Source organism: Agelaius tricolor, unplaced genomic scaffold, assembly GCF_023055355.1.
Source record: "Agelaius tricolor isolate 1412-34295 unplaced genomic scaffold, bAgeTri1.0.p SCAF_57, whole genome shotgun sequence".
Taxonomy (NCBI): domain Eukaryota; kingdom Metazoa; phylum Chordata; class Aves; order Passeriformes; family Icteridae; genus Agelaius; species Agelaius tricolor.
In genome coordinates, this window is record NW_027269317.1 from 427,714 (window position 1) to 440,947 (window position 13,234).

General features: G+C 46.4%; 5 pseudogenes; 4 read left to right on the forward strand and 1 right to left on the reverse strand.

Annotated features, from left to right (window-relative positions):
- Positions 1–6,400, forward strand: part of LOC139604885 (uncharacterized) — a 78,251-nt pseudogene extending 71,851 nt beyond the window's left edge.
- The window catches only part of LOC139604941 (zinc finger protein 418-like), a 284,346-nt pseudogene that overhangs the window by 169,357 nt on the left and 101,755 nt on the right, over positions 1–13,234 (reverse strand).
- Positions 1–13,234, forward strand: part of LOC139604976 (class I histocompatibility antigen, F10 alpha chain-like) — a 100,382-nt pseudogene that overhangs the window by 51,502 nt on the left and 35,646 nt on the right.
- LOC139604949 (zinc finger protein 79-like) overlaps positions 1–13,234 on the forward strand; it is an 86,844-nt pseudogene that overhangs the window by 25,659 nt on the left and 47,951 nt on the right.
- Positions 3,887–5,222, forward strand: LOC139604886 (uncharacterized; annotated as a pseudogene).

Here is a 13,234-nt window from a genome sequence, read left to right on the forward strand (position 1 = left end):
ACCACTGCTGCAAAGACATCCCTGCTCCTCACTCTCGACGACACCCTACATACACAGAGCTTCACTAACATTAAACAAGGGCAAGTGAAATGTTCATGAAATTTGTAGACAGACTTAAAGTTGCACTTGAGTGACAAATAGAAGGCCCAGAGGCCAAGAAGGAAGTGCTAAATAAAATGGCCTTGGCAAAGGCAAACAATGACTGCAAAACAATATTAAGACCCAGAACCTACAATCAACCAGATGGACGAGGCCTGCAACAAATTATCTTCCACTGAACACACTGTGGCAAGGGCAATCTCTAAGGGAGAGGGCCTTTTTAACATCCCAAGACGCTGCAAAATGTTTTAATTGTGGGGAACTGGGCCTTTTTTTGAAGGACTGTCCAGAATACAAAATGCCTAAAGACCAGCAGCCACCAAAGAGGTGCCATTCATCACACTGTATGGATTGCAACAGACATTCTAACAACTGTTCTCAGTTTTGTTATCACCAGTAACCTCACCACCACCAGCAGCATTATCAGCCAAAAAACTTCCAACAGACTGCAGGGTGGCCCCGTGTGAAGACAGCAAATGGAAAGCTGTTTCACTGTACCCTCCCCACTATTCTGGAGGTCCAATACGTGGGAAATTCCCGCGGAGCTCTTCATACTCCGAACAACAGACCAGAGTGACCAAGGCTTTCCAGCAAGTTCAGGTCAGGACGTGACACCAACTGGTGAGTGCTTTGTCTATACAATTTGATGACTCTGCTTTCTATCGTATTCCCACCAGAAAATATGGACCCCTAGAGGGCCTGAGGGATGTGCTGGTAATAGGTAATCGTATTCATGAAATGAATGAAATACATATTATAGTGGAAGTACAAACTGTTGGGCCAAGTGACGAAATCACAGTCACTTTCTGCTGCACAAAACCACCACACTTCCTGCACAGAGAGACTGTGATCGCCCAAGCCTTTTTATTGCCATTAAGCATAGACAATATCCCAGAGCACCCAATGGCATGCTGGGTTGAAATCATGGGCCAAGACAAGCCCCTTATAAAGTGCAGTCAGTTGAATAAAGGTAATGACATCCACCTACAAGGGATGGTGGACACAGGGGCCAATGTTACTATCATTACAGAACCTCAATGGCCCCTGAACCAGGAGCTGACTCCTGTCACTGGAGTCACCTCAGTGATTGGAGGAGCTGCCATCTCCATGAGGAGCGAGCGTATTATCACAACAGAGGGACTGGAGGGCCAAACTGCCACCATCAGGCCATTTGTAGTCAGGGCACTCACCACCCTGTGGGCCAGGGACCTGTTGTCCCAGTGGGGAGCTTGACTTGATATTCCACCTCTGTCCCGGGATTTCTATTTGGGGCCACTGCAGAGTGCACCACCCCACAATCACCTGGAAGACTGACACCCCACCGTGGGTGGATCAGTGGCCCCTCTCAACAGAGAAATTACATACCCTCGAGCTTCTTGTGGAGGAGCAGCTCTCCAAGGGCCACATTGTACCTTCCAACAGCCCTTGGAACTCCCCTGTCTTTGTTCTCAAAACACCTGGCAAGGACAGGTGGACGCTCCTCCATGACCTTTGTAAAATTAACAAGGTCATTGAGGACATGGGTCCCTTGCAGCCTTCCTTCTCCGTCCTTGCTTCCTTGTGACTCGAGACTGGTGGTCGTTGATATCAAAGACTGCTTTTTCAACATCCCCCTCCATCCTCAAGATGCTCCCATATTCACCTTTTCCATCCCCTCCCTGAACAGACAGGCACCTCTGAAGCGGTACCACCGGTGAGTCCTCCCCCAAAGTGAGAAAAACTCCCCTATATATGCCAGTGGTACATGGCCCTTGTCCTATCTCCCATCCAAAGGACTCTCCCAGATGCCATTATCCTACATTATATGGATGGCATTCTGTCTTGGTTTGAAGACAGGTGTCTTCTAAGGAAGGCAGGAGCTTCCTGTGAAATGGAAAATGTAAACCCCCTCCCTCTGAATTATTATAATTTTGAAATTAAAAAGCTCTCGAGCAAAGATATGGGAATAAGAATAACAGTTATTTACGAGGAAAACTAAAAATACAAATGAAATAGTACAAACAAGAAAACCCCACTGGCAGAGTCAGAATATGACCTGACACCCTGTGGGTCACAGTGGTGGTAGCAGTCCTATTAAATGGAGGCTGCAGTGCTCCTGCAGTGACAGGTGGGGTTCTGTTGAAGCAGTGATCCTGTAGAAGGGTGGAGTTTTCCTCTCAAGGTCCAGTGGTGGCATAGATGGGCCTGGACTTCCTCTGGGAATGCAGTGGAAAAGAAAGCTGCTCCTCTGGGAATCCAGTGGGAAAAGGCTGTCTCTCTTCTTCCAAATGTCAAATTATATCCAGGTAGGAATGCTTGGCTCCTCCCTCTGGCTGGAGCATCTCACAATGGGATGATGAATTTTTCATCAGTCATGCAGTGACACTCAAGGGCCCAATAACAGAAGATATCTCCCAGAGGGGGGATTGTTGAGGAAGAGATAAAGTAAACTGTTGTAAGAGATGGTCTGAAGTTTCCCTTATTTGCCTCACGACCATCACAAGGACAGAGAGGAAGACCCTGAGGACCCTGGCTGGAGTTCTGGCCTGGTTGGGGTGGATGTTCGCCAAGTGATTGTTTGCAGCTGTGCTTGCTGTGCCCCCACGTTACAACTGCTTTGAGCAGGGGCTGACAGGGAGCGGCTTGCTCTGTACACTTACACCTGCTTCACCATCCCTGCTCATCACAATGGCCCATGAATTTCCCCACCTCTTGGCCAGATGAACTTTCTGGGGTAACTCTGGTGATCCCCCCATAGAAGATCCCTCATCTGCCTCACAAGCACTGTAAGGGAAGCCTCCTCCCAAGGACTGAGACTGAGACCCTTAAAATTCTAACACAGGGGCACTGGCCTGACTGAAGTGGGATGTTTGCCAAGTGTTGCCTGCAGGTGTGTTTGCTGCACCAAGACTGGTTTCTCATAGACACCAATCCTGAAAACAATGGGTCTCGCTCACCACTGAGATTGATTTGTCCTGTTTTGGAACATGGACTATCTTACTCATTTTCAATAGACTAATTCTCCATTGTCTTTTATCTGTTCTCCCCTTGGTGGATGACTATACAAAACCCCTGAGTTATGCAAAGAATTTGAGATTCTCCCCCACGTGACAAGATGGATCTATTGGCTGGACCACGAGGATTTTGTCTCTCCGTTGGTAGCTATTCCCACCCCTGTCTTCTTCTCTCTCCCTCTATCCTTTATCTCCTTTCTAATCCTTCTATTGCTTCTGCTGTGGGCACTCAATAAAAGGTGCATTTGTTTTGATCAAGACTGAAATCCCCTCTCTGTTGTTTTTGCACTCTGAGATCAGTTAATGAACCATCACAACCCCACTTGTACGAGTGGATCGTGACATTAAATTGCCATCATGGACAGGATTCTGACAGACAGAGGGGTTTGCAGGGTTGTGTGTAGTCTGTAACAGGGGAAGGATGTTTCACTCCAGCCGCACCGAGCCCGATACCCTGAAAGGGGTGAGCGGTTGTCTAAAAAGGAAAGGGAGTGACTCAAATTTCCCACAAACTGCACATGCCTAGGTGAAAAGCACCCCCATACTCAATTGAGGGTTCTGTCTTCAGAATTTCACAAAAGATCTCTTAGTGCAAAAAGGGAAACTGGTTTTGTGTATGTGTGAATCTGGACTGTCTGGGAAGTGAAGGGACTATTTGAAGTAACTGAGTAGAACCTCCCAGGCACATTTAGTCTCTTCACCCACCCAGGGAAGCAAGGGAAACACAGCAGAGGCTGTGTGGTTGTGTGCCTTAAGTCTACACCTCCCTGTCATGGTTTTGGTCCCTTCACAAAATGACGGAAAACCTCAGCACAAAAGTTGAAGCTGAATTTTATGCTCTACTAGCCAAACACAATGCCAAACCTTCTCCCGGAGGAGAAGAACGGGCACAAAGTAACTGATTTAATTTGGAAAATGTTATTGATAGAGTATGTTCTTTACAACATGAAACAAAATTTAAACTAGGCAAAAATAAAACTATTCTCTGCTCAGTTTTGGGAGCTTGTCTCACAGCAGCTATAAAAACTCTCTTAAAGTGAAGAACTGAGGAAAAAGCTATAATGGACTCCCTTCAAAACCTAGTTGAAATTTGGAAAAAAAATTAAATGAAGAAAGGAATGAGATCCATCTGTTACAAGCTGCCCTTAGAGAGGAACATGTTAAGAATTCACTGAATGCTGATTCCTCAACACAGGCAGAGGAAAAGAAACTCCTCACATTAAACAGATTTATCCCCATAAGGAACTAGAGGCAGTAAAAAAACTGTGGAGAAAACTGCTGCCCTCATTTGAGACCCCTGGTTAAAACAGAATATAACTATATTAATTATGAAGATTTTGAACCACATATCACAACTAAACAAATACCATTCAGCACTACCAAATTGGCTGAGCTGAAGAAAGAATTTGGGTGCCTCCCACAAGAATCGGAGATAGAATATGTCTTCCAAGTGTCCCTCACTGGTGAAGATCAAATTAAATTAACTGAACAGGAGGCCAGTGGGTACTGGGGACATGGAGTTTTCCTAACAACAGGAGATAAGTGTGACACATGGTCCGTGACACAATGTGTGCCTTTCTGGGCCGGGGGAATTAATCCTTTGGAAAGGGGAGACCCTTTAGCTATAGTCAGTGCCCCCAACCAGCTTTTGGAAGGCGCCCACAAAGCCACCTGCCTGCAAATGATTCATGAAAAAGGTTGATTCCTGGTTTTCAGTCACCAGTGCAATTACCTGTAAAGCCTGAAATTATGACTCCTTTAATTTGAGGGCTTCCTAAACCTACAGCAATTACTTTACAGAAAACCATAATGGCCTTGGGTCCCATAGAGAGACTAGATAGATTCCTTGGTAACCCCACTGACCAAACTGGATCTACTGATCCTGGTTTCACTCCATACTCCATCCCCTCACAGCCCCCAGCTTCTCAATCTGATTCACCTGCCAGTAGCCATAAAGTTTGGACATGGAGTGAGGTTGCAGTAGATTTGATTAATTACAGTAGATGATATGGACCTGTAAAAACCCTGGAGGAGAAATCAGAAAAAACAAACGGTGTTTGGTTTATCGGGGCTCCTCACGGTGAAAATTTAGGGAAGGGAAAACAGATCTCTAACCACCACCATTGGTGGTTGTTGGAAGTTAAAAGGGGGGGTCCCCCAGAGAGGTGATGGATGGTTTGCCCCTTGATAAATTACAGAAAATAATAACTAATTGGCACTATCAGAAATTGAATTTATCAGTTCAACCCAGTGCACCCCTCCCTTCTCAGAATCCAGCCAGTGAGCCAAAAGAAACCCTCTCCCAGCCTCTCCCTCAGAATTTAGGATGTGAGCCAAAGCAAACACAGAACCAGAGAAACTAGGCTCTCCATCCCTTATAGGTGAGTGAAGGGCTGGAGCATGGATGTATCTGAGAATGCTCACTAAACATAAATCAGGAGATATATTGATCACAGCTATCACAGGCCTCAAACAGGCACTTGTAACCTTTCTGATTGACACTGGGGCACAAATCTCTGCACTAACAAAAAGGATGCCCAGAAGTGTAGAATTGTTCCAACAAAGAAACAATGATGTGCTTTAAATGCCCTAGGAACTACAGAATCTATGAATGTGGCCTTAGTAAAACTCATGCTCCATGGAGAGGAGAATCAATTAGTTGTCAAAATTGGGGATATTCCAAACAATTTATTAGGGATGGATGTTATTGCTGGGAGGCAGTGGGAAGATTCTGAGGGATTCCTGTGGTCATTTGGCATGCCACGTCTTAACATTAGACTGCTCCAAGCTGCATCCTCCTCACTGTCTAGCAAAATTACTCATGTAAAACAATACCCTCTACCTTCTGGTGCCAAAGAGGGCATCAACTGGTTATACAGGACTTGTGAGACCAAGGAGTAATAGTCAATACCCATTCTCTTTTCAACTTGCCAGTGTGGCCAGTTTGGAAACCCAATGTGAAGTGGAGGCTGACAGTAGACTTCTGCAGGCTTAATGCCAACACAGACCCTCTTACAGCAGCGGTCCCAAATTTGGCTGAATTAATGACATCAATTCAAGAAAAAGCTCACTCAATCATGGCAACTATAGATGTCAAAGACATGTTTTTTATGATACCCATACAGCCAGAAGATATGGACCGTTTTTCCTTCACATGGAAAGGACAGCAATACACTTTCACTAGGCTTCCCCAAGGCTACAAACACTCCCCCACTTTGGCCCACCCTACTTTAGCCCAGGAATTAGAAAAAACACCCAAACCTGATCCTGTAGCTGTTTATCAATACATTGATGACATTCTGGGCTGGGGGGGGGTGTGTGTGTGTGTGTGTGAAATAGAGGTAGTAGGGAAACATCAGCAGAAAATAATCTCTCACTTAGAAAGTCTTGATTTGCAGATGCCCCCAGAGAAAATTCAGAAGTCTTCTCAGGAAGTGAAGTTTTTGGGAATTTGCTGGAAAGGAGGTATGACATGTATTCCACCTGATATCCTAACCTCTTTAGATCAGATCAAAATGCCTGAATCCAGGAAAGATCTCCTGCAAGCTCTAGGATTATTAGTGCTCTGGAGAAAACACATTCCAGATCTTTCAATAATTGCTAGGCCCCTTCATGACTTGCTGAGCAAAGGGGTGAAATGGGATTGGACTCCTTCTCAGGAGGAAGCATTGCAATTGCTGTTTTTTGAAGCAACAGCTCACCAAGCACTGGACCCTGTCCATCCCACAGATCCCTTGCAGGTGGAATGGGGATTTGGCTCCTCAGGGCTGTCAGTACAGCTACGGCAGCAGGGTCCTGAGGGTCCGATGTGTGGGAGGTTAAGATATTGCGATGTTACGGTCAGGCAGAACCCCTCCCCTTTTACTGTTACCTTTTACCGTTAACCCCTGTTATAAATGACCTGGTTCAACTGTTAATCAAGGCCATTTTACCGTCCACCACATTGGTGTGTGCGTGTACTTGGTCCGTGTGGCAAAGGTGCTGCCACCGAGCCGTTCTTGACCCAGGACCCCACGCCCCAAGTGTCGGCAACATGTGGTGCCGAAACCCAGGACAATCCGGGAAGCAGGAACCGCCTGGGCGAGTGAACAGCAGCCGGAGCAGCAGGACTGTCCCCGGCAGGGAGGACGCTCCCAGAGGACCGGCGAGAGGGGAAAGTCTCGCGCTTAGGACCGGCAAAGGAGGAAGTCTGGCGCCGACGACCGGCGAAGGAGAAAATGGAGTACCTCCCAAAGGTCATTTTTAAAATTCATAGGCAGTGGGGCGTAGACTGCGAGCCAGGAGATTTTATCCTCGTAGTGTTGAGGCTCCTGCGGATTGGGGTTATTGGGCAGCTGGTGGATATTTTCCACCTTGAAGTGTGGGATAGTTGTACCGGGGCCCTAGCAGAGGAGGCTTTGTCCTCAGGCTCGGGGCGAAATCTTAAATTATGGGGCAGAGTCACGCAGGCTCTGTGAAAAGTTCAGCAGGAGCAGGAAATGTGGAAAACCACACAGGACTGTTTGCAGGCGGGGCCCCGGCAGGGTGTGGGAGCGGCCGCACAGACTGCGGGTGATCGTGAGTCTGCCGAGTGTGGGGATTTACAGCCGCGGGGATGCTCTTCGCAGCTCCCAAGCTCAGGCACGCTGGCTGAGGGGAAAAAGCGGTCATTTGGGATGGGCTGCTAGAGGAAGCGTGAGGTGCAGGCGTTAGCTCAGAGGTGCAGAGCGCAGCTGTTAACTTAGAGACATGGGGTGCTGCCATTGACTCAGAGGCGCGGGGCGCTGCCATTGACTCAGAGTCCGAGGGAGCCTGGGCGGGGCCTCCGCCTTACGCGCCACGGGGTGGTGGGCGCCAGAAGGGGGGGATGCAGACACGGGCGTGATCGGCAGAGACAGAGAAGGTCTGCAGGACAGCGCAGACACGCGCAGGCAAAAAGGAAGGAAAAGACACGGAGGGGGAGCTGACGCCGCTTGAAGCATGGGGTGGAAATCTCATTACAAGGCACTGGCCTCCCCCAGCAGGAGGCGGGGCAAGCCTAGAGGGAGGGAGCGGCCCAATGCTAAGACAAAGGGGCGAGGTCGAAGCCTGACAGAGGGTTTTACCAATTCCATCCGGCCAAAAGATCAAGCGCGCATCCTAGCAACCGCCCTGCTGGCTTTAAATCAGTTCCCCAGGGGAGACAAAACAAAAAGTCCTGCCCAGAGGCACTGGGCCACCCGGGCACTAGAGGAAGGCCCACAAGTCATGATTAAAAATTAGTTAGGAGAATGGGAAACGGGTTGGAGGCTGGTACTCACAGGGCGAGGGTACACAGCCGTCAAGAAAAATAGTAAAATTAAATGGTGCCCGCTTAAGTCGATAAAACTGGACCTTCAGGGCAAAAACTAATGAAATTTGTAAAGCTTGTTTTGCAGGACTGAATCCTCAGACGCCCCCACGGCCCGTATACCCCGCTTCCTAAAGGCTGTGACGAATCATCAAGCAGCCCAATGGCAGACCATACCGGGGTCGTGAAAAACTCAGTGACCAAACTAAAGGAAAGGCCGGTGCAGAGAAGGACTGGGGGAAAAAAGCTCAACAAAAATGTTATCAGTCATGGTTCACATAAATGTTTTTGAAAGTCTTGTTTTAAGTGGTATCCATCAAGTAGAGTTCCAACTCTGGCCAGGTTCTGGCTCTACTTGAATGGAATGATCGCCAATCAGCCCAGAGTTTTTCTGCGTCAAAAGGTTCAAAGGGAGTTTTGGAGAAACGTGAATCCGGACATGAGTTCTCAACATCACTCTTCTTTTAAGGTCAGCTGTCGCAGACTCTGGGAGGATAGTTCGGTGCTGTGGTAAATGTATGATTTCAAATCGTCAACTGTGTTAACAACTATCAGCCAAAAAACTGAGGAAGTCCTGCAAAGATATCCTAAGTCATGGTTCAGTCAGCCCTTATGACTGATTGCCCTTGGTTCTACCTTATTAGGCCCTATTATTGATCTTGGACCTTATATTTCAAAGTTAGCATTGTTTATTAAAAACCAGTTAGAAATAGTTACCATTTCACCATCCACCACATTGGTGAGTGCGTGTACTTGGTCTGTGTGGCAAAGGTGCTGCCACTGAGCCGTCCTTGACCCGGGACGCCACGCCCCAAGTGGTGGCAACACCGAGGAGGCCTGTTGGTTTCTATTCCTGTGGTTTCAAAGATGCTGAGAAAAGATACACTACCTGGGAAAAAGGATTGTTTGTGGTTAGCTTAGCTCTCATAGAAGTGGGAAAAATTGCACAACAACAACCAGTTGTCTTGAGAGGCCCTTTCAAAGTTATTAAGACAGTCACTACTGGGACCCCCCACCCCACCCCCGCCGACAGGGTGGCCCAAAGGGCCTCAGCTGCAAACTGGTATGCTCAGATTGAACATTACTGTAACATTTTCTCAATAACAGAAGGAGCTGTAAAAAATTTAGCGCTACAAGAAACTGAGGATTTGGGCAGCAGCCATGACAAACCTTCCTCTGTAATTAAAGTATCCCCTCCTTTCTCCACCAAACGATCAGCAAATTCTTGGTTCCCTGATGCCTCTGCTAAACAGGAGGGGAAGGTGTGGAGATACAGGGCAGCAGCCCTCCACATTTCCTCTGGTGAACGAATCATTACCGAGGGAGAAGGCAGTGCTCAGGTTGGGGAGCTGAGAGCTGTTTGGAGTGCTTTCCAACATGAGGTACAGAATACCTCTCCTGTCTGCATCTACACGGACTCCTATGCTGTGTATAAAGGATGTACTGAGTGGCTTCCTTTTTGGCAGCAAAATGATTGGGAAGGTAACAGAATTCCAGTATGGCAAAAGGAAAAGTGGCAAGAAATTTTCAACATCACAAGCCAAGGGAACTTTGTTGGGGTGGGCAGCCTTTCACCAGACAGATGGAAATCCAGCAGGAGAACAATAAAGCTGATGATTTAGCAAGACTAAGTCCCCTGAAAAAGAACAAATTACAGAGGACTGGGATCAACTATTGTCGGGTTCGGCTCTCTGTCTCTGCCCCGACACGGGTAGGGTGGTTCTTGGGTGGCACGCGATGCAAAGGACGAGTCTGGACTCTTCAGCTTTTCGATCTTCAGGTTGTTTATTGTTTCTTATCTACAAAATTTTCTGTCTGCCCAACAGAGGTCTGATCTGCAAGGCAGCCAAGGGCACTCGTGACCACCCACGGGGCGGTCATGTCTTTTTATACTAAAATCTACGTACATGATATTTACTTTTATTTTCCAATACTTTTCACCCATATTAGCAAGTACACCTTCACCATAAACCAATCCCCAAGTGCCAACATCACCACAGGAGATGGAAGACAAGAAGAAGAAAGAAGAAGGACGAGACACGCCCTGATCCCTCCATCTTGTCTCCATAACCCCCCTGTACCAAAAACCTTAAAGTTTATATTTCACCCTATAAATGTGTCCCTTTTACACCCTTCACTCTAAAGTGATTCTCATGTCCTCAAACTGCTGTCACTTCTGTGGATGGATCAAAATCAAGCCACCAAACACTCTTGGCAACATTCCAGGATTTCCGAGACCCCCAAGGGTTCTCCTGGCATCTCTGGACATCGGGAGCGATGTGCTGAGTTCCCACAAACTATTAGAATAGCTGCATGTAAAAAGACAGCACACAGGTGTGAAAGATTTGTACAAGGAAGCTCTTGCCCAGCGTTGGCCTGTCACCAAGGAAAGGTGTAAAACATTCGTATCAACCTGTGAGCAATCGCAGACTGGAGACTGGAGAGACATCCTTTGGAAGATGACCCTCTGCATTTCAGAAAGGGTAAAGGCTTATGGGACGCGTGGCAGGTAGACTATATTGGACCCTTTAAGAAGTCAGGAGTTAAACACTTTGTGCTGGTAGGAGTAGAAATTGTATCTGGGATGGTCCAGGCCAATGCTTTTAAAAGAGCTACAGGAGATAATACTGTAAAAGCATTGCAGGGATGGTTTGGAATTTTCCCAAAACCACAGGAAATTCAATCTGATAATGGGTCCCACTTCACTGCTAGAATTGTACAGGATTAGGCAAAAAATGAAGGAATTAAATGGACTTTTCATACCCCTTACTACCCTCAGGCTAACGGGATCGTGGAAAGGACCAATGGTCTTTTGGAATGACTTTTGAAACCAGAGGAGGGAAATTGGGATGTTCGGTTATGGGAAGCTGTGAAAAGTGTGAATGACAGATGGGGGGGTAAATGGGTGTCCCAAAATCACTGTTTTTTGCCCCATAGCTCCAAGCATAATTGCCTCTCTAGGGAGACCAGATGATTTCAAGATTCCAGCATATTACCCTGGACAACCTGTTCTGGTGGACCTCCCTACTGTAGGGGAACTACCACTAGTGCTAAAAACCCCTCTGAATAAACATGCATGGGTAGCCTCTGATGCTCTAGGGAGAGAGCATCGGATAAATACACACTGGATAATTCCATCATTCTAACTTTTTCTGTCCCTTAGTGGCAGGATTCTGTTGTGTTTACTTTTACAGAAGAACCCTGAGGGACATGAGGATCATCTGAACCATGATAACACTGGTGATACTTTTCTGCATCCTACCACAATTCCGTGGACAGAATCCTGCTGAGTGGCCGTGGTCTGAAGCTACCATCCATCACACTAATGTTCTAGGATCATATCCCAAGGGTCACCACCTGAACCTAGAGCCTATAGTGCTGCATGACTCTGAGATATATCGCCCAAGTGAGTGGGGATGGGATCAGAAGGACTGGACTAGAACCCTAAGTGGAACAATTGGTGAGTCGATTGTGGTAGCGTGCAGAAAAGTGGAAGGATCTCTCTATGAGAAAGCCACCTCCATTGCAGGTGCTGGAAATTTTTTAGAACCAGATGGAAAAAACTATTTGCACATCCCTACAACAGAACTGTGTCCTACAACAAAGTGGGAGTGTACCAAACAAATTCCCCTCACTCTGTGCTGCTGGCAGGAGTACGTTGGTAACTACACTTTAGGCCCCAGAACCAACAATGCAATTACAAAGGATTGTAGAAATTAATCAGCTGATTGCTGGCATAATTTTACTTTAGCCAAACCAACTTATGTGACACACTTGGCAAAATAACTTGACAAATCCATTAATTTTAAAAGGCCTAGTTTACAAACTTAAGATAAATGCTATAACAAAGTCCACACTGAGTACAGTAGTCACACCCCAGTGGGTAGAAAGGACTGAGAGCACCCTTAGTCAGCTTGATACTGAATGGCCTTGGTCCCAGGCTTTTGTTCATTTTTCCAGATCCATGGGAAACGTGAGGGATTTAAACCTATCAACTGTCATTATGCATGAAAATCAGATATACACTAGGCAGGAATGGGAAAACCAAAAAACCTGGCAGCTTCAAGGGATAGTGGGGAAAAAAATTAGTATAGGATCCGAATGATTAACGGAACTACCCATAGAAACGCAACCTCAATCGGTGTTTTGACAGATCAAACAAATAAGCATGAAAAGGTTTGTACGCACCCAAGCTTACAGGATTGTTGGCACAATTTTACATTGGCACAAACCATAGAAGTGGTTTGTCTTTGGTCCAAAAAATGTAGGCCTGTAGGGCCTACATTTTAAGTTTATAGTAAATGCTATAGCCCAACTGGTTACAATTTACACCACCACCACTCCAGCCCAACTACCGCTTATGCTTAGCCCAAGAATTTTTGAAAATGGACCAGATATAATTAGGAAAACAGGACAACAATAAATACTGTTCAATCCAGCATGGTTCTCTTAAACAAGTCAAATTGCTGATGCAAAGTAATGTCTCAGAAATTCAGCCGGCCTGTTCACCTTTTTTGCAAACTTCCTTTGAGGGTTGGATGACCTGGTTGCAAAAGCGGAACTCTTTTAAAAGACGGACGCTAAGAGACATAACTGGTGTTGTGGGAACAGGATTGGGAATTCTAAAGAGTATTGATTCAGAAGTATTAATGAATAAAATTGGCTGCTACAACTAGAGATTTGACCAAATTACAACAACCACTGCAGTCATTGGCTTTAGGAACACACCAGTGGCTGCTATCAAACATTTTGCCAAATTGGGAAAAGGTAAATGTAAATGACCACAAATTGGTAAATGATGCACTCGGTGCTACACAAAACAACATTTCTTTGG